General features: G+C 45.5%; 1 protein-coding gene across 1 annotated transcript in view; it reads right to left on the reverse strand.

Moving 5' to 3' along the window:
• Positions 1–110, reverse strand: part of KANK4 (KN motif and ankyrin repeat domains 4) — a 36,604-nt gene extending 36,494 nt beyond the window's left edge. The window contains exon 1 of the mRNA XM_036837070.1: positions 6–110. The gene's annotated coding sequence lies outside the window, so the exon portion shown is untranslated. The remainder of the gene's footprint in view (positions 1–5) is intronic.
• Between the last annotated feature and the right edge of the window lie 15,622 nt (positions 111–15,732).

Raw genomic sequence — 15,732 nt, forward strand, 5'->3', positions numbered from 1 at the left:
CCTACTGTAAGGATCCAGCTCCAGGCAGGGCTTCTAACGTCAGAGCGGACCAGTGACTTCCGAAGGGCGGGTGCAGGAGCCGGGGAGAAGGCAGCTGTGGAGGAGGAAGGTCCCAGAGTATCCCAGGCAGGCGCCGTGAAGAGTCTCAGCCAGCCCACTGCAGCTGCAGCTCTTTGGAACAGAGGCAGGTGTGAGGTGCAGGCACAGAGGCTCCAGGCTCTGCAAATCCAGCACCACTACTAGACCTGAAGGAGATACAGGGGGGTGGGTGCAATCCAAACGGGGCCAGGACAGCATCTGGGCTCCTGTATGCAGGCTCAGCAAAAGGATTAGAGGACCTTATCCCCTTGACCTTCTGTGGCTCTAGCCAAACGAGGCTGTCCTCGGAAATGAAGCCCCATCAGCAAGACATGTCGAAGCAGCTCTGACCTTTACAGACACTGCCTGTCGAGATGTGCTCTCAGAGGCGAGGGCAGATTCCTGTCTAACCCACACTGAAACTGATGCCAGAGCTGAGTGTCACCCTGAAGTTCTGCCTGCATCCAGCCCAGGACACTTGGAAAGCACTTCACATCCAGGGCCTCACACCAGCTTAAGGCAGACAGGTAGGGCTGAGCGTCCCCATTGTACAGGTGAAGGAAATGAGACAGACTCAGCGAATTCCCTTGGCTCACCCAGGAGTGAATCTGGATTAAAATGAAGATTCCGGGGGTGTAGAATTCTGTGTTCTTCCCACTACACTGGATCAAATTTCTTATTTTCCTTGGAAGACTCTGGAGCATCTTGCTCAAGACGGAGGTTAACAAATTTACCGAAAGGCATGGGATGATGTGATGGACGAGACTATGGAACACCAACATTCACTTTTCTCAAATGCTAAAAGTATTTAACTAGCACACAGACCAAACCATCAGAATGTTTTTAAAAAATCAGAAATGTACCTTGAACTCTGAGGTTATATTTAAAAATATACTGAGGAGCAAACTGTCTTTCTGATAGATTTTAAATGATCATCGACCATCCCCTCTGAATTGGCTAGAGAACGGTTAGAAGCATAAGACATTTCACCAGGAAGCTGAGTGAAAAAGAGCTCTCCATTTCACCAGGTCCCATGACCGTCTAGCCACCCACTCTTCCTCTCTGGTTTATCTGTGTGACAGAGGTAAGCCTTCTCATTTCCTCTCCCAGGATAAATTCTTCCTTATCCAAGACAAAATGGTGAGAGGCTTCCTTGCAGAGCTGAGCCTTTCTTGAAACACCGAACATTCTTCCAGGAACACTGGCCAGCTCCCGCCTGTCCCCCAAGCTCCGCTCAGCATCCGCTCAAGTGCAGTGGCCAACCTTCCTACTTACACTGCTCCTGTCGGCCCTCAACTGCCGCAGGTGTCACCTAAATTCTAACTGCTGCCTCTGTGTCTGTCTCCCTGACCAGGATCACGGGCTAGATGTTCCATCAAGTTTGTGAAACTGAACTCATCCACGACACCGACGACTCTAAACACAAGTGACCTCTCCAGATACTCCCTTAGGTACCAAGAAAGCACCTCTCCTTTCCAACAGGTGCCAGGCCTCTCATCAGACTGAAAAAGACAGCAAGCAGGATGAGGGAAGGAAATACTAGCCCCTAGCAGTGCCATAGATCAGCTTGGCTCAGATGCCAGGACAGAAGATACACACACACACACACACACACACACACACACACACACACACGCACCTCTAACCCTCCTTCTTCAGCTCTCTTTCTGAAGATGGGTAGCACTTTCAGTTCTCTGAGCTCCACATGAGATGCAGGTTCAGGCACTGTGCTGACTGCCTATGTCTCTAATAGGAGGAGAGTTTCTTCTGTCTTTTCTGGCTTTGCACTTACCCAGTACTCTCCATTAACTCCATGATCAAGCAGGGAGATGAGCAGAACCGGGAATGTTACCCACCATCTTCCGGATGAAAAAACAAAGTTGGTTCCCAAGGGTATAAAGCTAAGAAAAGGCAAAGGCTCAACTCAAACCCAGATGTTCTGTCTCCCAGTCTAATACCCTTTCTTCTAAACCACACAGCCTGAACTGGGCATGCAGGTGAATGCAGGAGACACACAAACTCCAGGACGTAAGCTTCAATGCTGGTGCTGTCCAGGCAGAAGGTGACCTCACATTTAGGGAAGGTGTCCATGAGAAACACCAACAACTTTCTCTAGGGGAGTCTGAGCTTCTTTTGGGGGGGGATCCCGTCCATAGCCTCTGGCCCTTGCCATGCTGGGATACTGGCATGTCTCTACCCCTACAACTCACTCATGCATATGTCTTAATATTAGTAGCCAATTTCATGTTACCACCTATATACCCAGAAAATTCTCCTGGACCAAACGCACTTATCCACCAGAACTTTTCTGGCAGGAATCATTTAGCCGAGGGGAGGTTTGACTCCTTTCGCAATTTAGAAACCTCCAACTTTTATGGCCCAGGTCCCTTCTGCCCCGTGATGGGAAAAAGGTGGACCACCTAAGTCAGGCAAGATGGCGCCAGGCAAGAGGGAGAAGAGGTGGAACTATCGGAAGAATGCGCCCTTTATCTAAGTGGTCCCTTAGGCTTTTGCACTTTGCTCAGAGAGGTCAGCTATCACGCAGGGCCGGGGAGCAGTGCGCTGCTTAGGTACACGTGCTGCTGAAACAGCCTCTCAGAGCAGACTGGTTACAGCCATTCTGACCAAACGCAACTTCACTGGACAGAGAAAGAAATCACACACGGGAGATCTGCGGGTGTAGGGGTCCAGTGGGAATGAGCTATTCAAATGACTGACCCTTTAAGGCAGATGAAAATTTCTCAGGGACAAAACAGGGCCAATTGCAGGGAGAGAGGAGCCTGCAGTAACCAGTGAAAAATGCTACTTAGAGAAAAAGAAAGGCGTCAGGCCCACGGGGGAAAAGACCTCTACTCCTCATCCCTCCCTTCACTTAGACCCTTCCAGAATGCTCTTAGTCTTTGACTCAAACACTCTGTTAGATAAAGATGCCAACAGACAAATGATGAAGGGGCACAAGCAGGCAATTCAGGAAAGAAGAAATACCAATGGTTAATATTAAAAAAAAATGTTTAACTGCATGAATTAATAATAAAAAAGATGCTAGAAAACATCGAAATGCCATACTATTTATTTACCCTACACTGCACCAGGCAGTATAGGTCCATTCCAAAACCAGCCAATTTAATTCCCACAATGACCCTATAAAGTAGTATTGTTATGTCCATTACCTGAGGACAAAGCTGAGGCTGAGAGCAGTTGCCCAGTTACTGAGACCATCAGCGCCAAGATTGGAATCCAGGTAACGTGCAGCTCTTAACCATGGTATGACACAGACTGTCTTACAAGTTAGAAAAAACAGATTTTTTTAAAGAAAGGTCCTCAGTGTTGATAAGAATGTGATAAGGGGACACACCCTCCCCAGAAAGTTGCAGCAGAGTCATGTCCATCTATTTTGCATATTTTAACATAATTGAAGAGCAAGTTCTAGAGTGGCTAAGAGTCTGGACTCCAAGTCGAGAAGCCAGGGCTAGAATCCCAGCTCTGTTAATGACTGTGTAACCTTGGACAAATTATTTAACCTCTCTGTGCCTTAGCTGCCTCACTTGTAAAATAGGAATTGTAATACACCTTACACATCATGGATCTGTCAGGAGAATTAAATAAGATGACAATACATGTCAACAACTTAGAGCAGAGGCTGGTATACAGTCTGTGTTCAATAAATAATAAATACATTAGCTAGTAACATAATGATATAAATTCAATTATGAACTCAATTTTGTATTTAAAATTCTAATCACATAACATTTAGAAAATATACCTGCTTTACAATGATTACTATAAATGGCTGTGCAAGATTCCATGGACTTAGGCCTTATTTTCCAAACCCAATCCCTCCTAGAGGTCATTTCATCTCAAGTTTAACTCTCCCTGCAATGCTACTCGATCAGCCAGCCTGACAGACAGGTCTCTGGGCAGGTCTCCAGGGAATACCCCAATTCCAGGTGCTGGAACCCGGCTACCACATATAACGATGAATGATTAAGAGCAAAGATTTCAAGGTAAGATAGACCAGGTTCAAATCCTGGCTGTGTGACCTTGAGCAAATTTCCTTATTCAAGAAGAGCCCAGCTCAGGACACGGTTGTGAGAACCGCATGAGATAAGGTACATTAAGTGCTTGTGCCAATGCTCAGTATGTAATGAACCCTCAATAAATGTTAGCTATGATTACTTCTTAAAACCCACAGTTTTTTAAGCAAGAAAAGGCTAGGGATTGCATTTATTTTATTTATCACCCTATTCCTAACTGTTGGCATGGTAGAAACGCAACAAAAATGTGTTGAATTAATGAATAAATAAACAGATTAATAGATAGATCATAGAGACTGACAGAGCTGGAAAGGATTTTTTTAACAGTCTTATTTAGGTATAATCTACATACCATACAATTTACCCATACAAATTGTACAATTCAATAGATGTAATATACTCAGAGTTGTGCAAACATTACCACAACCTAATTTTTTAAATTGTGGTAAAATATACATAACATAAAATTTACCATTTTAACCATTGGTAAGTGTAGAATTCAGTGGTATTCACAATGCTGTGTAACCATCACTACCATCTATAACCCAAACGTTTTCATCATCTCCAACATAACTCTGTAACCTATAAAACAATAGCTCCCCATTCCCCTTTGCTCCCAGCCCTGGTAACATCTATTCTACTTTCTGTCTCTATAAACTTACCTATTCTAAGTACCTTCTATAAGTGGGATTATGCAATATTTGTCCTCCTACGTCTGGCTTATTTCACTTAGCATGTTTTCAAGGTCTATCCAAGTTGTAGCATACATCAAAATTTTCATTTCTTTTTATGGTTGAGTGATATTCCATCATATGTAATTATCACATCTGGTTTATTCATTCATCTGTCAATTGACACTTGGGTTGCTTCCATCTTTTGGCTATTGCGAATAATGCTGCTGTGAACATTGCTGTACAAGTATCTGTTTGAGTTCCTGCTTTCATTTATTTTGGATATATACCTAGGAGTGAAATTGCTGGGTTATATGGTAATTTTATGTTCATCTTTTTTTAATATATAAATTTATTTGTTTATTTATTTATTTGGCTGCATTGGGTCTTCGTTGCTACGTGTGGGCTTTCTCTAGTTGTGGCGAGCGGGAGCTACTCTTCGTTGTGGTGCGTGAGCTTCTCATTGCAGTGGCTTCTCTCATTGTGGAGCACAGGCTCTAGGCACATGGGCTTCAGTAGTTGTGGCATGCGGGCTCAGTAGTTGTGGCGCACGGGCTTAGTTGCTCTGCGGCATGTGGGATCTTCCCAGACCAGGGCTCTAACCCATGTCCCCTGCATTGGCAGGCGGATTCTTAACCACTGCACCACCAAGGAAGTCCCCTATGTTTAACTTTCTGAGGAACTGCCAAACTATTTCCAAAACAGCCGCACCATTCTACATTCCCACCAGCAATACATGAAGATCCCAGTTTCTCCATAGCTTCACCAACATTTGTTTTTTTCTCATTAAAAAAAATCAATATAGACATCCTAGTAAGTATAGCAGGTGTGTAGTATTATCTCATTGTGGTTTTGTTTTGTATTTCCCTAATGACTAATGATTATTGAGCATCTTCTCATGTGCTTATTGACCATTTGTATATCTTCTTTGGAGAAATGTCTAAGTTCTTTGTCTATTTTTTAAAAAATTTTGTTTGGTTCTTATTTATTAGGATGAAAAAGTATCAGATATTTGTCTGTAAACATCATCCATCTAATGAGATCATCTAAATGATCCTAGTTTTAATTTCATACATGAGAAAATGGAGACAAAATAATTTCCTTAAAATCACCGTCACATTTTTTTTTATACAGCAGGTTCTTTTTAGTTATCTATTTTATACATATTAGTGTATATATGTCAATCCCAATCTCCCAATCCATCCCACCACCACCACCACCACCACCTCCCCCCCCTCCCCGCTTTCCCCCCTTGGTGTCTACACATTTGTTCTCAACATCTGTGTCTCCATTTCTGCCTTGTAAATTGGTTCTTTGTCCATTTTTTAATTGGATTGTTTGTTTTTGTTGTTGTTGAGTTGTCAGTTCTTTATATATTGTGGCTATTAACCCATTATTAGATATGTGATTTGCAAATATTTTCTCCCATTCTGTAGTATGTCTTTTTGCTTTCTTGATAGTGTCCTTTGATGCACAAAGGTTATTTGGTGAAGTCCAATTTATCTATTTTTGTTGTTGTTGCCTGTGTGCTTTGGTATCATATCCATGAAATTGTTGCCAAATTCAATGTCATAAAAATTTTCTTCAATGTTTTCTTCTAAGAGCTTTACAGTTTTAGCTTTTAAGTCTAGGACTTTGAACCATTTTGAGGTCATTTGGTTTAAGATAAAGGCCAGCTTCATTCTTTTGCATGTGACTATTCCCAGAACCAGTTATTGAAAAGTCCACAATCAGATTTTAGAACATTTTCGTCACCCTCAAAGGAAACTTCATACATGGGATTTCATTTTTATAAGGAATTAGGAACGTAATGAGTTATTGAGAATTAATAAACCTTGGCATTCATAAACAAAAATTAGTTTATTAGAGTTTACTGAGAATATGAACTCTCTGTTCTATAAAAATGTGTGGCCTCCATCCACTGGTAAACAACACTGCAGAACTAGGGTGTATGCATGCAGGTGAAGAGCTGGAATTCCCACAGTTCTCAGGAAGGGTGCTTTGTTATTACTGCAAGAGACATTTGTCATGCTATTTTGGGCTACCCAGCACCATGTGAACACCCTTCCTATGTCTGGGTTATTTCCTTCCCTAGGAGTTCCACCTCCTCAAGGTTGAAAACAGAATTTACAGTGCCAGACTCCTTTACAGCTAGGACCCAGTCGTGGGACCTGCACTCAGCAGGCAGAGGCACCCTGGCCAGACCTCAGATTGGAAGAAAGTGCCCTGGAAAAGGAAGGACTGCAGACAAGTGATTCTGAGGAGGGTGGTGGAGTGACCTGACATCCTCTAATAAATTCCTCTTTTACGTAAGCTTGCTAGAATCGGTTCTATTGTTTGCAACTGTGACCCTTGACTGCTACAATGCAGCATCAGCGTTGGCTTGGTTTTAAATTTCTCTATTCCATTAATTTACATTACTTGGAGAATTACTCTTTGGAGTTTCTGTTGATTGTTGTGTCCTGAGGATTTGCTGCATGACCATTTCGATTATTTTTCTCTTCCCCTTTATCCTTTGTTATTACCAAATTCTTTCTCACTGGAAAGTGGGAATCAGTGGGCTCGGTGGGCCACAAGGTCTTTTGCTTGGCTGAACTGGGCCACAGTCCAAAGAGCTTGGAAACCACAACTTGGAGTAAACCAAGGAATTCAGCCTCCCCTCCTCCCTCCTGGGTCAGCTCAGTGAAAGCATCTTAAGGGTAAGCACACACACACCCTCTGCAGTGGGGCACCCCTGCACCCACCCTCTTTGGGCCGCCCCCGGTCCCAGCATCATGGTCCTGATCAGAGGCCAGAGGAAGCCTTCACAGGCATCAGGCTGGCTTTGGAACATGGCTGCAGGTGCAGACACTTTAGGGCTTGCGTGGGCTGTGGCATCTGCCTTCTGGGTTGGGAGGAAGATTTTGCTTGGCGCAGGGAATTCAGTTAAACCAAGCCGAACCTGCTAAGTCATCTCCAGACACCTGGGTGAAGCCAGTGATGTTTCCAGATTTTTCAGGCAAGTTGGAAAGCTTTTTATTATTATTTCACAAGGCCCCGCCTGGCCCTCTAGCAAGCACAGTCCAGAGAGGAGCGGGCATATGTGATGTGGGTCAGACAAGCATGGTGAGCACTCAGCCTCAGCAGCATGCGACTGAGGGAAGGTTGGGCATCTTTAGAGATGAACCAGAGAGAGGCAGTGAGAGAAGAAGGTCTCTAGAAACTTCTATCAACCTCAACTTTCCTTAGAGATCGGGTTCATTGTCAGTGTACCACATGGCAATACAAAGGAAGGTCATACACTATTCTGGTTTGGGTTTTGTTTTGTTTTGTTTTGTTTTAATGTGAGTAAAGTCACTAAGAAAAGGTGTTTCCAAAATTGACATCCCATGTTTGTATCACCCCCATAGTGGTTGCGAATTGGTAGCAGAGGACAGGCAGACTTTCATTAGGTAACTTCAATTAAAAAAATAAAGATGCTCACATCTTTTCTTTCTTTCTTTATATTTTATTTTATTTTTTAATTTAAGTATAGTTGATTAACAATGTTGTCAGTTTCAGGTGTACAGCAAAGTGATTCAGTTATGTGTGTGTGTGTGTATTCTTTTTCAGATTCTTTTCCCTGCTCACATCTCTTCTTCCAGCCAGATTTTAGGGCTTTTTTTTTTTTCCAAGTTGAGGCCCCTCTTTCATGCTTTTGGTATCATTTAGGGCACCAGCCCATGGCCTTGCAGGTGGCGAATGTTCAATCAGTCCTGCTGATTATCTACAGTTGGGAGCAGAGAAACATAACACAGGACTTTGGACCTTATCTTCACTTACTAATGGGGAAACTGCAGCTCAATGAGTTGCCCATACCATACAGCAGGGCCAAGGTCAGATTCTGCTTTCTAGACTCCTGCTTTCCTTTATAAATTTCATGCTGATGGCCCTGGTCTGCAGTAGGCATTGGAGGGCACCAAACTGATGGCTTCTTTGAAAACAATGTGGCTGGTGTCCCTAGTTTAAATGTGGGATAATGGCCTGATGTTGGTAAAGAGAGCCAGAGAACTGCTCATACTCCTATTGGTGACCTTTGCTTGCAGCTTCTGGCAACAGACAAAGTATGATGCACAGCAAAGGAAATAGTTGCCAATGGCAATTAAGCATGTATTCTGTACTGAGTCTTTTACCCATCCTCACTCAGCCCTGGGATGGTCCTATCATGGTTCCCCTGTAAATGAGGTAAAGATGGCCACCTTATGGCCCGGCCACAGCTCAGGGCTGTGTTCAAAGAAACAGTATTTAAGTAGAAAAAAATGAATTGGAGGCAATCCAAAGCTTCACTGCAGTCTCTAGAGAAAACACAAAAGGGGAAGTGCATTCTTAGCACAAAGCAAAAGTCTTAAATTTTTCCTTTCCTATCTCTGCTATTCTCAGTATCTATTTCCAGCAAAGTAACTGCTCCAGAAGCAGCGTGCTCTGATCCCCAACATCCCTTATGCAATCCCTTCCGCCTGGATCTTCACTCCCTCACCTCTGGCATCTATGCACCCATCCTCTGCCATCTCTCTCTATCCTCGTCACAATCCCAATATTGGCTCCATTTGTCCAGAGCTTTCTCATCACTGGATGACCCCAGTCGGCATAATAGTGGAAGGGTAACAGCCAAGCAAGCCATGCCAGAAATTTTCCTAGAAGGGAATTACTCGAAGGCTCTATGGGCAAAGAAGTTTTGAATACTCATGTGTTTATGTTTTTATTCCCCATCCCACCCATTTCACAGATTAGAAAACTGAGGCAGCATCATCATAACAGTGACTACTCATATTGTTATAATAATGATATCATTGTTAGCCAGACACTCTCCAATATTGTACAATGATAACGTTTAATTTCACAATGATCATATTGGGTAGGTACTATTATTGGGTAGGTACTGAGCCCAGATGATAGGCTCAGGGCACAGGCTAGTCAGTTGCAGGACTGGAATTCAGATTGAGGTATGTCTCACTCCAGAGACCAACCTCTTAACTACGGTGTTCTCTGTCTCTCAGGTTCTAGTTCTGCACCTGTCTATGAAGTAAGTTGCCAGTGGAGTCAGAACAGAAAGAGAAGGAACCAGATAGGATTTAGCAAAGGAACTAATTTACTGTTAAATTCCATCACCAGCCATGCCCATTAAATATCAGATGATTATCAACATATAAACAACATTTGGGAGGCATGCAATAGGACTATAAATACGATAAATTTATTTGCAAAGGAATAGACTAAGAAACGCAGTGGCTTTCTGATTAACTTAAAATTATTTAATCAATACAACACAATTACTTTTCAAATAATCTTTGAAAGTTCCAAGGCGGCTTGAGCTGTTTAATTGCTATTTAACCAGATAGCAGCAGTCAAGTCACACAGATGTCAATTTTAGAGAAAATACTCTTTGCAGATCTATCGCTCTGTCAAATTTTCCATTAGAAAGATGTATTTTTCAGGCTTTTAGGTTACAAGTTAATTTCCTTTCTTTGTTGTTCCAAGGGGCAGGGAGGGTGGTGTGGCTGCTGCAGGGGTCCATGGCTCCTTCCTCGTGTAACTCAGGAGAGAGATGTACCTCCCTGCCAGTGGGGCAGTTTCCCCCAAAGCAGAGGGGTGCTGCTGCCAGTGACTCAGCGCAGCCCCCAAGCCCAGCCCAGATTTCCCCTAATGGCTCTGCGTGCATAAACCATGAGCAGCCTTGTGCCAAGACTTGAGCCAGAAGTTTGCCTGGATCCTACTCACATCCACTACACCTACACCGAGGAACTCACGAAGTGAAGGCAATAGATAAGAATGGAAGGAGCAATGGATACAAAAACCAGAATCTCCGGGGCAGGAATCAGCGTTTTAACGAGCCCTCCCGGTGATTTTTATGCACTCTATAGTTTGAGAAGTCCTTTTCTAACTTACTTTAAAAAACACTTTAGAAACTCAGTTCAGTGCTTCTCAAATTGTATTATGCACACACAGCGCCCAAAGATCTCGATAAAATGCAGATGCTGATTCAGTGGGGGTGGGGCGGGGCCTGAGAATCTGCATTTCCAACAAGCTATCAGGAGATGCGGATGCTTCAGGACCCAGCACCAAGAAGCCAGGCCTGTGATGGGCATCTGTCTGGTTGGGAAGGGAAGGGAAGGGGTCCAACAGACCTAGGCACAATTCCTCGCTCCGGTGCTTGCAAGCTGTGCGGCCTTGGCCACATCGCTCTACCTCGGAGCCAGTTTCCCCAGCTATGAGAGGGTATAAGAAAGAACCAAGCACTTTAGAGGCTGTTCTGATGGCGCTATGCCTGGACTTAACACAAAACTTGGCATGTAGAGAACACTCAAACAGAAGCCGTGGCTGCTGTTGTTTCTGAGGGAAGGATGAGACTAGTAAGCGCTCAAGAGTTGTTCATTGTTTGGTTATCGTTAATTGGGAGCTGCCGTGTGGCAGGACAGGCCTGGTGCCAGGCAGTACGGTACCATTTCCTCCTCCCAATGGCTCTGTGTGTGAGGCCAGGTATCGTTTGTTCTGGTTTGCAGATTAGGAAGCCGAAGCCCAGAGAGCTTGAGTAACTTGGTACAAGTCACAAAGATAGTGAAAGGCAGAGCTAGGGTTGAATCAGGTCGTCCTGCTTAAGTCTCTAACCGCCCAGACTGCGCCATGGTTCTGACCACACCTGCCTGCGAGGCCTGGGTGGGGGTAGGTGGGTGGCCTGATAACGCGTGCCTCTGGGAGGTGATACAATGCAGGGCCAGGTCGTGGAGGTGGAGGACAGGCAGGGGCAGACGGAGGCCTCAAGGCGGAGTCCTGAGCTGCAGAGGGACATCGGGGCCCAGAGAAGGAGCAGGGCCAGGCTCCACAAGGATTTGGACACCCGGCAATCCCAAACTGAGCCTCAAAGGGACAAGGGCGGTCTCCCTCGTGCCCAGTACAGTGCTGACCCCTAGCAGTGCTCCTTGAAGACATAGCAGTCACACGAACGAATTGATGGATTCGCAGATTGATGAATATTTTGAAGGCAGCAACTGATGTGGAATTGGTGGACAGGATGTGTTGGAGTGGGAGAGAGATTTGCACTTCTGGACTTTTCCCCTTTAAAAAGGGAGCAGTTCAAAACAGAAGAACAACAGGAATATTTCCCTTGGAGCGCAGCCAGCGCACACAATGCCTCCTTTTCTTCCCAGGGCAGGAGCCGTTAGGGGCCCAGGCCCTCGGCGGGGGTGTGCAGCCCGGAGCCTGCCCGACATACTTACACACTTGTGCTCTGGAGCACAGAGACCCCTGCCTGCCAAGCCCAACACAAAGGCCTCCTTCACCACAGCCCTCTGCCAGGTATGGTGTCAGCGGCCGCTGCTTTTGAAAGTCCCCCTCCAGGGCTACAGTGAGGCTCTTGTGGCGGTGTGTCCCCACTACTGTGTGGAAAGAGGAAACAGTGATGCTTTCTCAACCATCCCGTCTCCTTCGCAGGCCACGAGGCATGGAGTTAAACAGCCCAGCAACTTGAGAGAAAGCAAGGGAGCTTCCTGTTCAAAGATCAGCCTCTATGGATGGTATTCAATCAGCCATTCGTCAGAAACTATCGTCCAGGCTCAGGGCTAGGTTCTGTGGATTCGTGGATGATGAAGACAGGGGATAAAGACCCTTTAAGGAACTCATGGTTCAAAACAGGAGGTGGAGACCTAAACAAGGACCCATGGTGTTATAGGGGTGGGCAAAGGCATGACAGAAGACCGTGAAAGTATCACAGTGTGGTATCTGAGTTGGGCTTTGAAGAATGAAGAGAAGTTCACTAGGCAGGCTGGGTAAAGCAGCCCTCTAGCCAAGAGACGAAAACAGGTACAGTGGGCTTGAGGAATGACCAGTGCACCAGGCCTAGCATGCAGGGTGGGGGGCCCAGGAGGGAGAAGGCAGGAGCTGGAAGTCAGCTCGTTTTATTCTATAGAGAGTAGGAAACCCACAAAGGTTCTTCAGCAGGAGAGGAACCAGACAAAGGCTGGGTTTTGGATACAGCTCTGGCTGCAATGAGGGAGTGTGTGTGTCCCTAGGGCCTGGCCCATTAGTAGACAGTAAATATTTACGGGCTGATTTCGAGAGGGAAGAGAGAGTAGCAAATCTGACGAGAAGTCTGGCCAGACAATGCTTTTCACTAACGGCTCCTTTTATGTATTTTTTTTTCTTTGAAAAGAACAGCAGTTTTTCTTCTCCTTTATTGAACCATCACAAATGTATATAATCTGAGATTGCAGGCATAATTACATAATGTCTTATACTGCCGGCAGTTTCCTGAATGTTGGCTTGTTTTCCGGAATAATTTTGTCAGCTCCTTGACAGCTGGGGCAATGCCTCTTGTGCTCTCTCTGCATTGCCCACAGCATCTATCATGTGCTAAAGGATTCAGTAGGCCCCAGGTAAGCAGAACCATGAAACAGATTCATGGAGCATAAGAGCAGGACAGGCTCTTGCAATTAACTTGTGCAACTCTCTCATTTTACAGATGAGGAGCCTGAGACCCGAGAAAGGGAAACATATGTCCTGTTGGAAGATGTGTTGACATTCCTACTTCTAGGCTCTGGCATTTCATGGTGGGGACCTGGGCTCAGCAAAGGCTTTCAAGTGCTAACACTGAGGGTCAAGGCACAGACTCTGAAATAAACCAGCGATGAGCCTGGGTAACAGCAGGGCAAATAGAACACCAACACGCAAACAATACAGGCACAGAAGGATGTGTTCATGTACATACACAATACGTATTCAATTCTGAAAAGAGCATAGCCTGGTACAGGAACTGCTAGAGGCAAGAGAACATAATAGGAGGGTGGGCTTCGGAGAAAGGCAGGCTTGAGTCCGAATCCCAGCTCTGCCGCTTACTAGCATATGTTTAGCAAATCCCCTAAACTCTGCCAGCCCCAGTGTCCACGTACATAAAACAGAAAAAAAGACAACTTCTTCCTTACAGGGTTGAACAGACGAATTGGGATGAAGTATAGCAAATGCTTACCATAGGGCCTGTAGTGGGAATTGAAAAGTGATGAACTAGAGAGAAAGTAAGAAAAGGGCAGGACTTGGCAACCAATGGGATTCATTGATTATAACCTTTGGTTACTAAACACTTACAGTAAGTCCCCTACATACGAACGAGTTCCATTCCGAGAGCACGTTCAGAAGTCCAATTTGTTCGTTAAGTCCAACAAAGTTAGCCTAGGTACCCAACTAACACAATTGGCTGTATAGTACTGTACTGTAATAGGTTTATAATACTTTTCACACAAATAATACATAAAAAACAAACAAACAAAAAATAAAGAAAACACTTTTAATTTTACAGTACAGTACCTTGAAAAGTACAGTAGTACAGTACAACAGCTGGCATCCAGGGGCATGTTTGCACCTTTGAAAGTTCACAACTTGAAGGTTCGTATGTAGGGGACTCAACTGTACTTTAGTTCAGGCACTGGATTTGGGAGGAGAAGGAAATGTCAAAAACTGCAGGGTTTCAGACCTGGGTATCTAGAGAGAGGTGGGAACCACAACAGAGTTAGGGAGGTCAGGAGGGAGAAGAGATTTGGGAGTAGGAGACTGGACTGTTGTCTCCTCGGGCACGAGTGTGCCTGCCTAGGGGTTCACCCACAGAGAGGGGTTTAGCCTGTGAGGGTGGCCCAGCAGAGAGTAGAAAAGGTGGGCCTGGGGCAGAGGAGAAGCCTGAAGATGAGAGTGTAGATTCTAGAGTCATCCATATCAGTGTGATGGCTGCAGAGGTGAGGGGGGCAGTGGGGAGCTGGAGCGAGCATTAGAGGAGTGTGGGGAAAGTCACAGTGGGGAGCAGGGGGCGGGGAAGAAGAACCAGTGTGGCTCGCAGCCCAGAAATCCAAAGGAGGGTGAGTGGAGAAAACCAGTGAGCACAGTGTCAGTAGAGCAGGGGGAAGATGCCTGGGGTTGACAAGAGGGCAGAGACAACAGTTGGGGCTACTCTTCGATACTCCAGTGGAATTCAGGAGAGAGATGGGCAGCCCCTCAAGGGAGGGATGAGGTGAACTACGAGGACAGGGAGAGTGTTTGCAGGCCGAGGGGAGAAGCCAGGGGAGAGGAATGGACTGAGGCACCAGAAAGAGAAGGGAACATAAGTCAACATTTACTCCAGGCTCTGTGTTAAAACATGTCACAAAACTGAATTTCACCTTCGCCACCACCATAGGCACTAGGCGATTTTATGAGTCATATTAGTCATATTTTGCAGTGAAGAAACCAGGCACAGAGCAGTTAAACAACTTACCCAGGTTAGCAGTAGGTAGACCTGAGATTTGAAGGATTTGAAGCCGGAGCTTCATGGCCAGTTTGAAGTAGAGTGTTTCTGGAGGTGGGAAGGGAGGGTTTTTAAGGCTCTGGCCAGGGACAGGAGAGCACAGATGAAGAGAAACAGCGAGGTGGAGATGAGAGCATTCAAGCCACATGACCTCCACCTTCTCAGTAAGGGAGGAACTGCCCCCGTGCTGAGAACGAGGACGTGTGGGTGGATTTGAGAGCTCAAGGGAGCAGGTGAGGTTTGCAACAGTCAGCGAGGGGGATGAGAGACAACTGAGACAAACGTGAGGGTGACAAGTAGCAGCTGAGGTCAAAGGGCATGGATTTAAAATGAATCCAGCAGTCCCAAGGCAGGATCAGAGAAAGGGCACAGTAAAGTTAAATCTAGGATTGGGGTTTACAAAAGTCAAAGGTGCTAAGAGGGAAGACGGGAGAGGGCAAGGGAGGACACAAATAGTGTGGGTGGTGGCACAGTGGGTGGGGGGAATATTTTCAGCATCATGTCGCCCATGACAACAAGCACAAAGGTGAGGACAGGGCAAACAGCCACGATGTGCTGTAACTGAGGTCTGCTGATGCGCTGTCCCACCCAAAGACACCCTGATCACAAAGAGGCCCAGAAGCACCCCATTACCCATCCCCAAATAAGCCTTCTCGGTTTAACAGTGAAT

This window comes from Balaenoptera musculus, chromosome 1, assembly GCF_009873245.2.
Source record: "Balaenoptera musculus isolate JJ_BM4_2016_0621 chromosome 1, mBalMus1.pri.v3, whole genome shotgun sequence".
Classification (NCBI taxonomy): Eukaryota; Metazoa; Chordata; class Mammalia; order Artiodactyla; family Balaenopteridae; genus Balaenoptera; species Balaenoptera musculus.